Genomic DNA, 12,620 nt, shown 5'->3' with positions numbered 1-12,620 from the left:
TTAGTCACCATTTCAGCATTATCTAGAATAACGGGTGGTCATAATAAATTCCTTTGATGACACTTCAAACAGCAAAGGTTAAATTACATTTAATGTATCTGGAATATTTTATTACCACATAATGCTTTGCAACTTAGTAATCCATTCATAAAATAGTAACTTTCTACTAATCAAATACATTATTCTCCAACAGACTCAACTGAGGAAACTTTCTGATTACTTGTTGTAGTATACTGTCAAGTAGGGACCAACCCAGAGGTGACCCTCTAGAGAGTTTTCAGAGCCATAAATTACACAAGGAGATTGTCCATCCTCCCACGGAGCAGCTGGCGGATTCGATTATTTAGAAGAAAAAGTAAATAAATAAAACTATACTCATGATCTGTATCTTGTAAACATTACTTCTGAGGTTGTTCTCAATGACAACTGAATTCCACAGGCTGGTTCTACCTCCACAGCACACAACCTCACAGCTCTAGAAAGTCAGCTGTGAGTAGGTTCTAACCTGAGGGCACCTAACTCATAACAGCATTAACAGCTTGAAAATAAAAATTATTAAAATAAATAGAACTTTCTTATCTCAAAGGCAAAAGAGAGATATGGAGAAAGATAAAAAAAAGAATGTATATTTAACAAAAACATAGTATTGGAAAACTGTAACAGGACTTCTAACTTAGTGATTCTCCAAGTATCAGCAGACTTGCTTGGCTTTCTAGTGACTGTATACATCTGACACAGACAGAGCACAGTCAGATTGCTCCTTGAAAGAAAGGCTGGTGAGAATGTCTTCTGGACTCTGGACATGTCATGAGGTGGAATCAGTCACAGGAAGAGGACATCATGCTTTTAAAAACAGTGAAAAACAGGAAGACCCCCCAAGGACACAGACTGACAGAGCAGCGGCAACAATGGGCTCTAACTAACAGACTGTAAGGATGGAGCAGAACCAGCAGTGTTTGTACTCTTACACATCCGGCCACTCAGAAATGACTGCACCTCACAACAAAAACATACTGTCTACTTTATTCTCATACCACACATTTTGATTAAAGAACATGAGTTATTTCTCATTTTTAAATTCATAAAGTATTTAAAATAAACCTATATCCACAACAGACATTAAGCTGAGCCATACATTTAACAATGTATGTCGACTTAATGTTAGGAATACAAGCACAGGTGGGCGTGTCAGCTCTACCTTTACCACTGCTAATATGATGTGTCACAGAAAAGAGTCTGCAGTGAATTCCCCGTTGATCTTAATGAATTATTTCCCTTTTTTGAGTCACTGCTCTATCCATTAAGTAGAGATGCCATCAAGTCTACCACCACTCAAAGTGACCCTATGAACAAGAGGTGGAAACTCTGCCCTGTTCTCACCATCTGTGCCATGTATTAAGCTCATTGTCCCAGTCACTGTGTCAATCCATCTTGCTGAAAGTCTCTTCTCTTTCCCTGTACCCTGCCAAGCATGATGTTCTTTCCAAAGACTGGCACCTCTTCACAACATGTCCAAGTACGATGAAATTTCACCATCCTTGCCTGTGAGGAGTTTTACAGCCTTACGTGAAGAGACTGCCTATCTTTCTTTCTCCGAGGAGGAGGAAGATCTGAACTACAGATCTCTTTCATGTACGTTGTTGTTATTGTTATGTGCTGTGTCAAGTAGGCTACAACTAACAGCCTACTCCTATGAACAACAGACCTGAATCTTGCCCTATCCTGCACCATCCTTTGAGAACTCAATGGTACATTTTAAGAAATAATATGACAAATAATGAGGGTTTACTATGTTCTAAATATTATCCAGAGTACTTTACAAGTATTAATTTAACCAAAAAATGACAACTATTCCAGTCTCTGGTATTGCTTTTACCTTCTGCATCTATCCTGTGGCCATAGCTCAAAACTCAACCAGCATAGAGATAATGGCTCTGTCAGACCTGTGAAATGGTAGTTACATGGATTGTTTTCACTTACTCTTCAGAAATCTCACATTAATAAGGCAGGAACTATTATGAACTTTGTTTTGCAGATTAGGAAATCTCATTTTGTTGTTGTTGTTGTTATGTGCCATCGAGTCGTTTGCGACTCATAGCGACCCTATGTACAACAGCACTAAATCGTGCTCTATCCTGTGCCAATCTCATTGCCTCTGACACACCCATCCCGAGTGCCCCAGTCACTGAATCAATCCACCTCATAGAGGGTCTTCCTCTCCTGCGCTGTCCCTCCACTCTACCCAACATGATGTCCCTCTCTAAAGACCTGTCTCTCCTTACAACATGTCCAAAGTATGTCAGACGAAGCCCCAGAATCCTTGCCTCCAATGAGCAGCCTGGTTTAATCCTCTCTTTTTAGGAAGATTAAAAAAAATTGGCTATGGTTTCATGGAGTCCCTGAGGGGTACATGCAGTTCATTGTTCAACTCCAAGCCAGAAGGTTGCTGGTTTGAACTTAACCACAGAAGCCTGTGAACTCAGACCTGGTGGTCTGATTTCTTGAGGAAACAATTAACAGAGTCTGATATCCAAGTAAAGTCTGCTTTCAGAGTCCAAATCCTTAGCCACTCTACTAAAAAAAGAAATAGTGCTTTTAATTCAACCACATCAAAACAGCAGAAACAGCTACTACTTAATGTTCTAAAGTAAAAGCCTGTTGCTTTTTAATGAGTGTTTCAAACAGATGAGTCACTGAAGCATCACAGACCAGGATCTACACCCAGAGATTCTCGCAGGAGTTTCTACTTTCTACCTCCACCTCCTGCCAAAGAGAATCTGAGCTGGAGAGGATGCCAAATCGTAATCGTTTCCGTGCCTGAGAGAGAGCATCAGATATGGACTTACAAACCACCAGTTTGTGGAAAGTGTAATTAATTAGCACGCTCCACACAATCTAAACAAAACCCACCTAACCCAGAACAACAATGATCTTTTTTTTTTTTTACTTAATATTGACCGGATCACCTTTCCTCCCATGCTCACTGCAAAGCACCCCAAGTGTGTAACATCTGATCCCCTGGAGTGGGAAGTTTATCAGGAGTCCCAAGGGTGATGGGAGGGAGAAGCGCGCCTCCAGACTTCCCCAGACTTCCGTGGCAATCTGCAAGACGTCTTCCCTGTCGTTTGCAAACCTTCCCTAAGCAGTACCCCAAATTGAGGGGTGTGAGTGGGAAAGCATGTTAGGGTCTCTAGTTTCTGGCATGTGGGAGATGTAGCTCCTGTGCAGACTGGATGTAGCAAATAGGGAAGAGGCTGATCCCCGAGTGGTTCTCTTTATCGTGTCAGTGACTTCACCCCGTCATCCCGAGAGTGATGATGAGGAATCAAGTGACCCTACTATGGGTGTTGGGGGAGGAGCGGGAAGGAAAGGGTGCTCAAACAGATCCTAAACTATACCTCTCGACCTTAAAGCTGGGCGACCTGTGGCTTAATATCTCCTCCCCTCTCCAACACGCTCATACCTTCAAGTCCCCGCACACCTGTTGCCTCCTTTCACGCACCAGAGTGGGCAGCTGGCATAGCATTCCCTAGACGGCCCGACCGTCCAATCAGAAAACGTGACTCCCGCAGAGAGCCAATCGCAGCGCGTCTAGAATCCCGGGACCACCTCCCTCTCAAACAACCCACCTCGACAACTCCCGGGAGTTGGGGGACTGCGCCAGGTCAACAGCTGAAAGGAGGAAGTCCCGAGACGACAAGAAAGAGTTTGTTAGGAAAAGAGATGGCGTACAGGGAAGCAGTCACCAGTCCGGGAGCGGAAGGGTCACTTCTCCCTGTGAGGAAGACATCTCAACTCAATCTCTGCTGGACTGCCCGGGTGCCGTAGACCAACCGCCTCGCCGTCACCTCAGCCTCAGGGTCTGCGCAGCGCGCTGCGCCTGGTTCGAAGGGACCAATCAGGAGCCGGCGGGAGGGAGTGGCCTAGAGGCCCCGCCCCGAGCGAGGCGCAAGACCGGCGCGCATGTCTCGGGCGCTCTGGGCTTGGAGCTGAATGAGAGTTCAGGTATTTTGTGTTGTTTTTGTTTTGTTTTTTATTAATCTCAATGAACATTTACAGAGATTTTGGATTTCCATTCATTCATTGTTGCACTTTTCTCCCCGCCCACCCCCCCAACTCCCAGTTCGCTCTTCTCTTTGAAAAGTAAAAGAAAACTTCCTTCCGCCCGCACTCTCCACCCCCATCCTGAATATACTCCACTCTGCAACCTTCATTCCGGACTCCTATGATAATCATAATGCCCTAATATATTCATCTCGTCATGGGGCGCCTGACGTCTCAGACCTCTGGTGGCCAGGTCCATCTGTTAGCTATGTTCTTGCTAGTACTGTCTGGTTGGGGACCAACTCCTACCTTCAGCATATTTTCTGAGGCAATTGATTATTTAATTGCATGGAAAGGGATAACCCAGCTCTCCATGGAGCAGCTGGTGGATTTGAACCGAGATCCTTTTAGTTGGCAGCGCAACTCCTTGCCGTGTGGAATTCCTAGATTCCCCTACCTCGCTACTCAGCCATAGACGCTTTGATTTGTCCTGATAGAAATGAATGAATCTAACTGGCCTCCACACAGTTGGTATTCCAAGCACCTTGGAATGTTACAGGGTGTGGTTTTGGGGTGTTTCTGTTAAGAGCCCCTCCCAACTCTATTTAGGATCTGGTACTAGAGATCCCTATGAGTCACGGTCAACTGGAAGGCACCTAACAGCATCAACGTTTAGAGGTCTTGAGGGTGGTGCCAGATGGAGCAAGGTTCAGATCTGTTTCTTATAAGGACTCACACTCTGAGTCATAGGTAACTCAGTGGCACTAGAAGAAAACAACAAGAGGCCTGAATGAGGTTTGAAGGAAGTGAATTTTGAAAGATGAACAGCAATCTACCATGAAAGAACAGTATTTGGGAATGTATAGATTATATTTCAACATAAGGAAAATACAAATCATGTAAAACAGGAGAAGAGATTGAAGTTATCAAGGATTTCATTTTTCTTGGATCTGTGGTTGACATCCATAGTACCAGCAGAAATCAAATGACATATTGCAGTGCAAAAATATGCTGCAAAGAACTTAATTCAAGTGATAAGATGAAGACTTCATTGTTTGTTTTTGTTTTATTGTTGTTGTTGTTGTTGTTGTTGGGATGTCCCTGTCTCTATCCTCTGTGCAATAGCTCTTAACCCTGCCCTATCCTGAGCCTATCTATCTCATGATCTCCAATCCCCAGTCATTGAGTCAATCCATCTCATCTAGGGTCTTCCTCTCCTGCACTGTCCCTCCACCATCCCAAGCATGATGTCTTTCTCCAAGGACTTGTCCCTCCTGGCAACATGCTCAAAAGATGTGAAATGGAGCTTCAAAACCTTGCCATCCAAGGAGCAACTTGGCTTCACCCTTTTCAGGACAGACCTATTTTTTCTCTGGGCAGTCAACCAGGACTCAAAGGCATAGACTCTTCTATCATCCTTAGTAATTTTTCATCTCTCTGATGCATGGCAAATAATTGGGAAGACCATGGCCTGCATTAGGTGGACCTTAGTCTACAGACTGACATTGTTTTTCTTCTGGCGAGGTCCCTGCCAGCAAATTTTCTCAATGCAATTCATCTTTTGATAAACAAAATTTTATGCAACTTGAAGTATTCTTTCTGGTACTAGTTAATTGATTTTACAAAAGAAAATGAGGGGAATAAAATTCCAGTGTTTCAAATCAATCATTACACATCAATATAAACCCAGTGTCCTGGCAAAAATGAAATCACCTTCTATGTCATGTTAGAAATTGAATCCTGTTCATTCCACAGAGACTTCTCAGGCAACAGGAAAGACTGTGGCATTAAAATATTCATTTATACTTTTGTGGTAGCTCCACAGTGGTCTTATTTTGGGGTAAGCTTTTAAACCATAAAATCAGAAGTGTAACCTAAATGGTGCTAACATTCAAATGAGGATGGTATGTTTTTGTTACATACCATTGAGTCAGAACCAACTCATAGCTGACCCTCCAGAAGGTCAGTGGGTTTTCAGAGGCAGTAAGTCACACAGAAGAACAATATAAAAAGATGTGCTCTTCTCTAGGACAGCCTTTACTGGATGAATGTGGAAACTGGATGGGGGCTTCCCTCGTAGAGTCTTTGATTTTGTGTATTTATCTTCTCTGTATATTAAAAGTTCCCCTCATTGCTTTGGCAACCTCACTTTTGTAATAACTCTAAATTAGCACCCACTTCCCTAATCACACTCACCAACTTTTTAACTATCTCGATTTTAGCACTGCAATTAGTAATTGAGGGTTATAGCTAAGAGTCTGCAGACTACTTTCATGTGTAGGCTTTCTAATTGGCAGTTTCGTTAATAAGCATATCTTAAAGGCTCTCTTGAAATTGGTCTAGTTGTAACAGGAGAGTAAATCTCTCCAAATGTCTTCCATCAGATGATAAAGTCTGAGTGTTGACTGTCCCAGAATTGTGAAGATGTGTCCCACTTACAAGAAAGCATTATGTTTGGTATTTTAAATTTTAAAAGTTATTACTGTCATCTTTTCATATTTGTGGGATATTGGTTCCCCCCATACCAAAATTCCAATATGCTCAAATCCCTTGAATAGAATGGTGCAGTATTTGCTTATATCCTATGCACATCTTCCCCTGTACTTTAAATTATCTTAGATTCCAATATCTAATATTCGTGGATGCAGGAGTGGCTTCCACTTCCCAATCAGCTTCCTGGAAACTCTATGAACTTCAGGCCTTTTGTTCCTAGGGTCTCTATGAGTCATAATTGCCTTGATGGCAATCAACAACAACAATACAAGGTAAATGCTGTATAAACAGCATTTCCATTCCTTTAATCTTTGAGGGATTGCTTTGGTCATTTAATTTCTTTCTACGAGAATTTTATTTTTAAAAAGCCCAGAAAAAAAAAAAAAAAAGATGTACACAATAGAAGTATATAACAGAGCTGAGGAAAGAAGGGATCGATGAAATGGTGAGGGGCCACAGCAGAGTAACCTACACGTCAATTCTTTAATGTAGATTCAACATAGTGTTTGACACAGGGCAACACTTTAAATTTTGCCATCTAGAACTTTTTGCCTTTTCTTTCCCCACATATTTTCTATGTGTAGTTGTTTGAATCCATAGAAATGGGACAGTTAGATGATGGGGACTGTCTGTACATTAAATTAGGAATAATTGCTCAGTGTTTGGATATTGAAATATCCAAGGCCTTTGCTTTTTTTTTTTTTTTTTAACACTCCCATAATAATGTTTCTAATCAATGGCACATAACAACAACAACAACAATGCTTAATGCCTTCTAGCCATTGGCTTTTCTTGTTTGTGTCTGATTTATAACGTGAGGCTTTTCTCTGCATTTTGTTGTTGTTATATTGTGAATGGTTTTATTGTTGTTAGGTGCCAATTTTGTCAACTCCAGCTTCTAGCAAACTTAAGTATAAGGTTAACAGAACAACATCTTACCTCGCTTTGCACCCTTTCCCCAATACTTTATTGCAACTACTGTGTCAATCCATTTAACTGATGGTTTGCCTATTTTCTGCTGACCCTCTACCCAAAATGATACCCTTCTCCAGATTTTGATATTTCCTGATAATACGTCCAAAATAAGTGAGCTAAAAATTCACCAGCCTCACTTCTAAGTGCATCCGGGCTGTACTTCTTCTAAGCCACATTTATTTGTTCTGGCAGTTCATCATATACTAATTTCTTCACCAACACAAGTTAAAATGCACCAATCCTACAGTCTTCCTTTATTGTCCTTTTTTTTTTTTTTGCATATAAATGATGTAATACAAAACCATTTCCATGCTTTGAAGTACTGAGTGAGCCGTTTGTACAATAAAGATGTCCATTCATTAATAATTAACTAAGTTATTAATTTAGTAGATATTCTAGGGAGAGCCAACTCTCCTTAAAATGATACTAACCTCTAAAAACGAGTTAGTTTTGTACCAGCACAGATTATGTATGAGTAATCCAGTGACTCAATGGCATGTAATTTTATGACACCAACAGTTGTGGTTAATACTGAAATGTGTTACATTTGTATCTGGAAAGAGATGTAGTAATCTGACAACATAGCAAGAATGTGGTTTATAATAATAAACATAGCTTTTTGCTTTTCTTTTTGTGATTGCAGATCTACACATTAGCTCGTGGTGGAGGGGAAGGCTGGCTATGGGTCTGCTTCTGTCCTAAATTCTATGACTTGCAGCTGCCTATCCAGGGCATGCTCTTCTCAGAGCAGATGTTGGAAGTGCAAGAGCAGCAAACAGAAACACATGATGTGTCTTAAGATCTCTGCTTAGAACTGGCACAGTATCACTGCCACCCACATTCTATGGGGCCAAATACGTTTCGTAGACAAGCCAACATCAGTGGGTGAAGCTATTTGTTCTGGCCACTCTCATGAGAGTCACTAAAATTCACGAGGCAGAGGACTTGGGTGTATGATTCTATCATAGCTCGTAAAGGATTTTTGGGGGAAGAAAGAATACACAAGTAAAGGACTGCCTCTGAAAAGACTCGAAACACAGGGTCTCTAGTTTTATATGAATAAGTCACATGGCTAATCCGAATCCAATCACTGTAACCTAACATGTGCGATGCTCTGGTTTGTTATGCGTGATCAAATGTACAACCAGGGAGCTTCAGAGTGACGGTGAACTTCATTCAAAACACATGGACCAAACAAACAAGCAAACAAACAAACCCACATGGACTGAAAATAGGGCATGTGTTGGTTTATATATCCTTCCTGGAAGTAAAGGGACTGGATACTGGCTGTCCAGAAAGTAACAGACATTCCTTATCCAACTGTCCGGATGTGCCAGCTAACATCCAAATGGGCTATGTGACAGTTTGTTGAAAGGGCTGCTCTCTACAATAAAGGAAAACAAATATTATCTTCTTGGAAAAGTCTAGAGGAGCCAGAAATCCCCCTGCTATAGGATCCATGCATGAAGTCAAGTTGCACTGCCCAATAGCAAAGAAAGAAACAAAACTTCAAAAGCCATTATTTGTGTCTACTGTGGGAGTGTGTTACCAAAATGGCCATCCACAACATGGTGGAAAGTAGAAAATCACCACCATGCGAGAACGGTGAGAAGCAAGATCAAATGAGGAGAAAGTAGAGGAGGAGCCATCTCTTCTTGGATTGGGAAAGAGTAGGGTTTCTCAACCTTGGCGTTATTGACGTGTTGGACCAGATAATGCTTTGTGTGGGAGGTAAGCTGTTCTGTAGGATAAGTAGTGGCATCCCTGTCCTAGGTGCCTACTGGTAGCCCCCTATTGTGACAAAGCTGTCCCAAAATGTTGCCATATTGTTCTTTTTTTTTTTTTTACTTGTTTAATCATTTTAAAAATTAATTTTAATGAAAATTTACAGAGGCTTTGGATATCCATTAATTCATTGTTGCACTTTTCTCCCTGCCTTCCCATCAACCCCCCTCAAGAACACTATTCCCTTTGAAAAGTAAAAGTCTTTCATTGTTTTACAGTCCCTCACCGCAGTTCTACTCCACTATGCAGCCTTGGCTCTAGACTCCTGTCATGACAAAAATACCTAATCACATATCCCTTTTAAACAGTTTTCTCCCTCATCTGTTTCAATGCAGATTATGCAAAGGCATTTGACTGTGTGGATCATGACAAAATGTGGCTGACTCTGAGAAGAATGGGAATCCCAGAACATTTAATTGTGCTAATGTGAAACCTATACTTGGACCAAGAGGCAGTAGTCAGAACAGAGCAGGGTAACACTGCATGGTTCAAAAATTGGAAGGGTGTACGCCAGGGATGCATCCTGTCTCCATACCTTTTCAACATGTATGCAGAGCGGATTATCCAAGAGGCTGGGCTCTATGAGGAGAATTGTGGCATCAGGATTGGTGGAAGATCTATCAACAATCTCTGTTATGCAGATGACACAACCCTGCTTGCTGAAACTGAGGAGAACCTCATGCACTTGCTGCGAAGGGTCAAGGACTGCAGCCTTCAGTATGGACTGAGGCTCAATGTCGAGAAGACAAAGATTCTCACCACTGGACCAATTGGCAGTGTCAGGATGGATGACAAAGAGATTGAGATTGTTCACAGCTTCAGTTTGCTCAGCTCCACAGTCAACACTCTTGGCACCAGCAGTCAGGAAATCAAAAAGCGTATCGCGATGGGAAAGTCTGCTGTTAGGGACCTCTCAAAGGTACTCAGGAGCAACAGTGTCTCTCTGGAGACTAAGATGCGCCTGATACAGGCCATGGTCTTTGCAATCGCTTGTTATGCATCAGAGAGTTGGACAATGATTAGGGAGGACAGAAGGAGAGTGGATGCTTTTGAGCTGTGGTGCTGGAGAAGAGTACTGAATGTACCATGGACTGCCAGGAAAACAAACAGATTCATCTTGGAGAGGATTAAATCAAGCTACTCCTTGGAGGCAAGGATTCTGGGGCTTCGTCTGACATACTTTGGACATGTTGCCAGGAGGGACGGGTCCTTGGAGAGGGACATCATCCTTGGGAGGGTGGAGGGACGGTGCAGGAGGGGAAGACCCTCTATGAGATGGATTGATTCGGTGACTGGGGTAATCGGGATGGGTGCGTCAGAGGCAGTGTGGTTGGCGCAGGATAGAGCAGCGTTTAGGGCTGTTATGCATAGGGTCGCTATGAGTCGCAAAGACTCGACGGCACATAACAACAACAACAATACATTATTGAACCCATCTTTCTCAGTCTCCACCCAAACCCAATGTCAGTCCTGTTTTACAACAGTGACACTATGCAGTATTTGTCCCTTTGTAATTGAGATATTTCACTCAGCATAGTGTCCTCCAGGGTCACCCATTTTTAATTATATTGCATAAGTTCCTTGTTTTTCATTTCAGAGTCGTATTCCATTGTGTGAATATACCACAGCTTCTCTATCCATTCGTTAGGTGGTGGGCACTTAGGTTGTTTCCAACTCTTTGCTATTGTGAACAAAGTAGTGATAAACATGGGTGTGTGTATATCTTCTTGGGTGGCAGTTATGGTCTCTTTGGAGTATATTCCCAGTAGTGGAATTGCTGGGTCAAATGGTATCTCTATTTGCAACTTTTTGAGAAAGTGCCACACTGCCTTCCACAGTGGTTGCACCATTTTACACTTCCACCAACAGTGAATAAGGGTTCCAGTTTTTACACAACCTTGCCAGTATTTGTTGCTTGCTGTTCCATTAAATTTTGCTATTCTTGCTGGGATGAGATGATATCTCTTAGTTGTTTTGTTGTCTTCTTTTCCAGTATGGATTACATTTCAACATCCAGAGAAGAAAAATCCTCACCCCTGGGCTGAGAAGCAACATCATGATAGATGGAAAAAAGATAGAAATTGTCAATGGTTCCATCTTACTTGGATCTACAACCAACAACCTCAGTACCAGTAGTTGGGAAATCAAAAGACATATTGCAATGGAACGTCTGCAGTCAGAAACCTCTGAGGATGTCAGTTTAAAGATTAAGGTATACCTGATCGAAGCCATGATGTTTTCACATGCATCTTGCTATGCATCTGAGTTGGACAGTGAATAAAGGACAGGGCCAGGTGTGGCCATGAAGATGAGGATGACACAGGAGAGGGTTCAGATCTGTCATTCATAGGGTCACTGTGAGTTGCGATGGATTTGACAGCACCTAACAACAACAATAAAAACAATATCTTTTTATCTACTTTTTTATTCATTGAAACGAATTTTACGAGACTTTCACTTTCATGTGAAAGGCATTTTATCTGTCAAACTAGCCAAACCCACTGCTCTAAAGTTGATGTTCTGCCATCTTCATCATTTTAGCTACCAATTTGTACATGAGAAGACTGAAGCTCAGGGGGGTTAATCCCTCCAAGGTCTCATGGCCAAATAACATCAGAGCTCCTTTTGATATTTTGTATCGCTACTGACATCTCCTGATCTGAAGGCCTAACTCTGTACTGCCTGGCTTCTTCATGGAGATACTATTTTATTACAATTTTTTACAGTTCTTTCACTATCTTACCCATTGATTTTTTTCTTAAGGTCTTGGAAAAAAAACAACAACCCTTTTTGAAAAGAAAAATCCGCTCTTCTCTACACACAAAGCAGGATAGTTTGCTATTTCACAAGTTTGAAGTGCTTGACAAAATCCAGTCTTAGTTCTGTGTACAGTGGCCCATCAGTTCTGGATCATTGCCCACCATGTTCCCTGCAGATATCTTGTGACCTGAAACACCAAAGCATTCTCAGTTCCCCAAACTGGAACATTCAGAAATTCACTCCTCTGTCTTAAATGGTGTTTTCCATATTACCCAATCTCCTTATTAATTCACACCCTTCATTAATTGACCAAACCCTTTTAACACTGATTGCTTAGCTTCAAAATCTAGTCTTGCCTCAGAATCACCAGCAGGCTTGATAAAAATAGACATTCCTAGGGGAGCTCTGGTGGCCTAGTGGCAAGAAGCTGCAACTACAATCTCAGAAGTGCATGGTTCAAATCCACCGAATGCTCTGCCGGGGAAGGAGGGGCAATCTCCTCCTGTACCAGTCAGATCTGATTTGATGGTACACGCACACAAAAATAATAATAAAATTAAATT

Source organism: Elephantulus edwardii, unplaced genomic scaffold (assembly GCF_000299155.1).
Source record: "Elephantulus edwardii isolate Elephantulus edwardi_28Jun2011 unplaced genomic scaffold, EleEdw1.0 scaffold00068, whole genome shotgun sequence".
Classification (NCBI taxonomy): Eukaryota; Metazoa; Chordata; class Mammalia; order Macroscelidea; family Macroscelididae; genus Elephantulus; species Elephantulus edwardii.
This window is presented reverse-complemented; position numbering follows the sequence as displayed.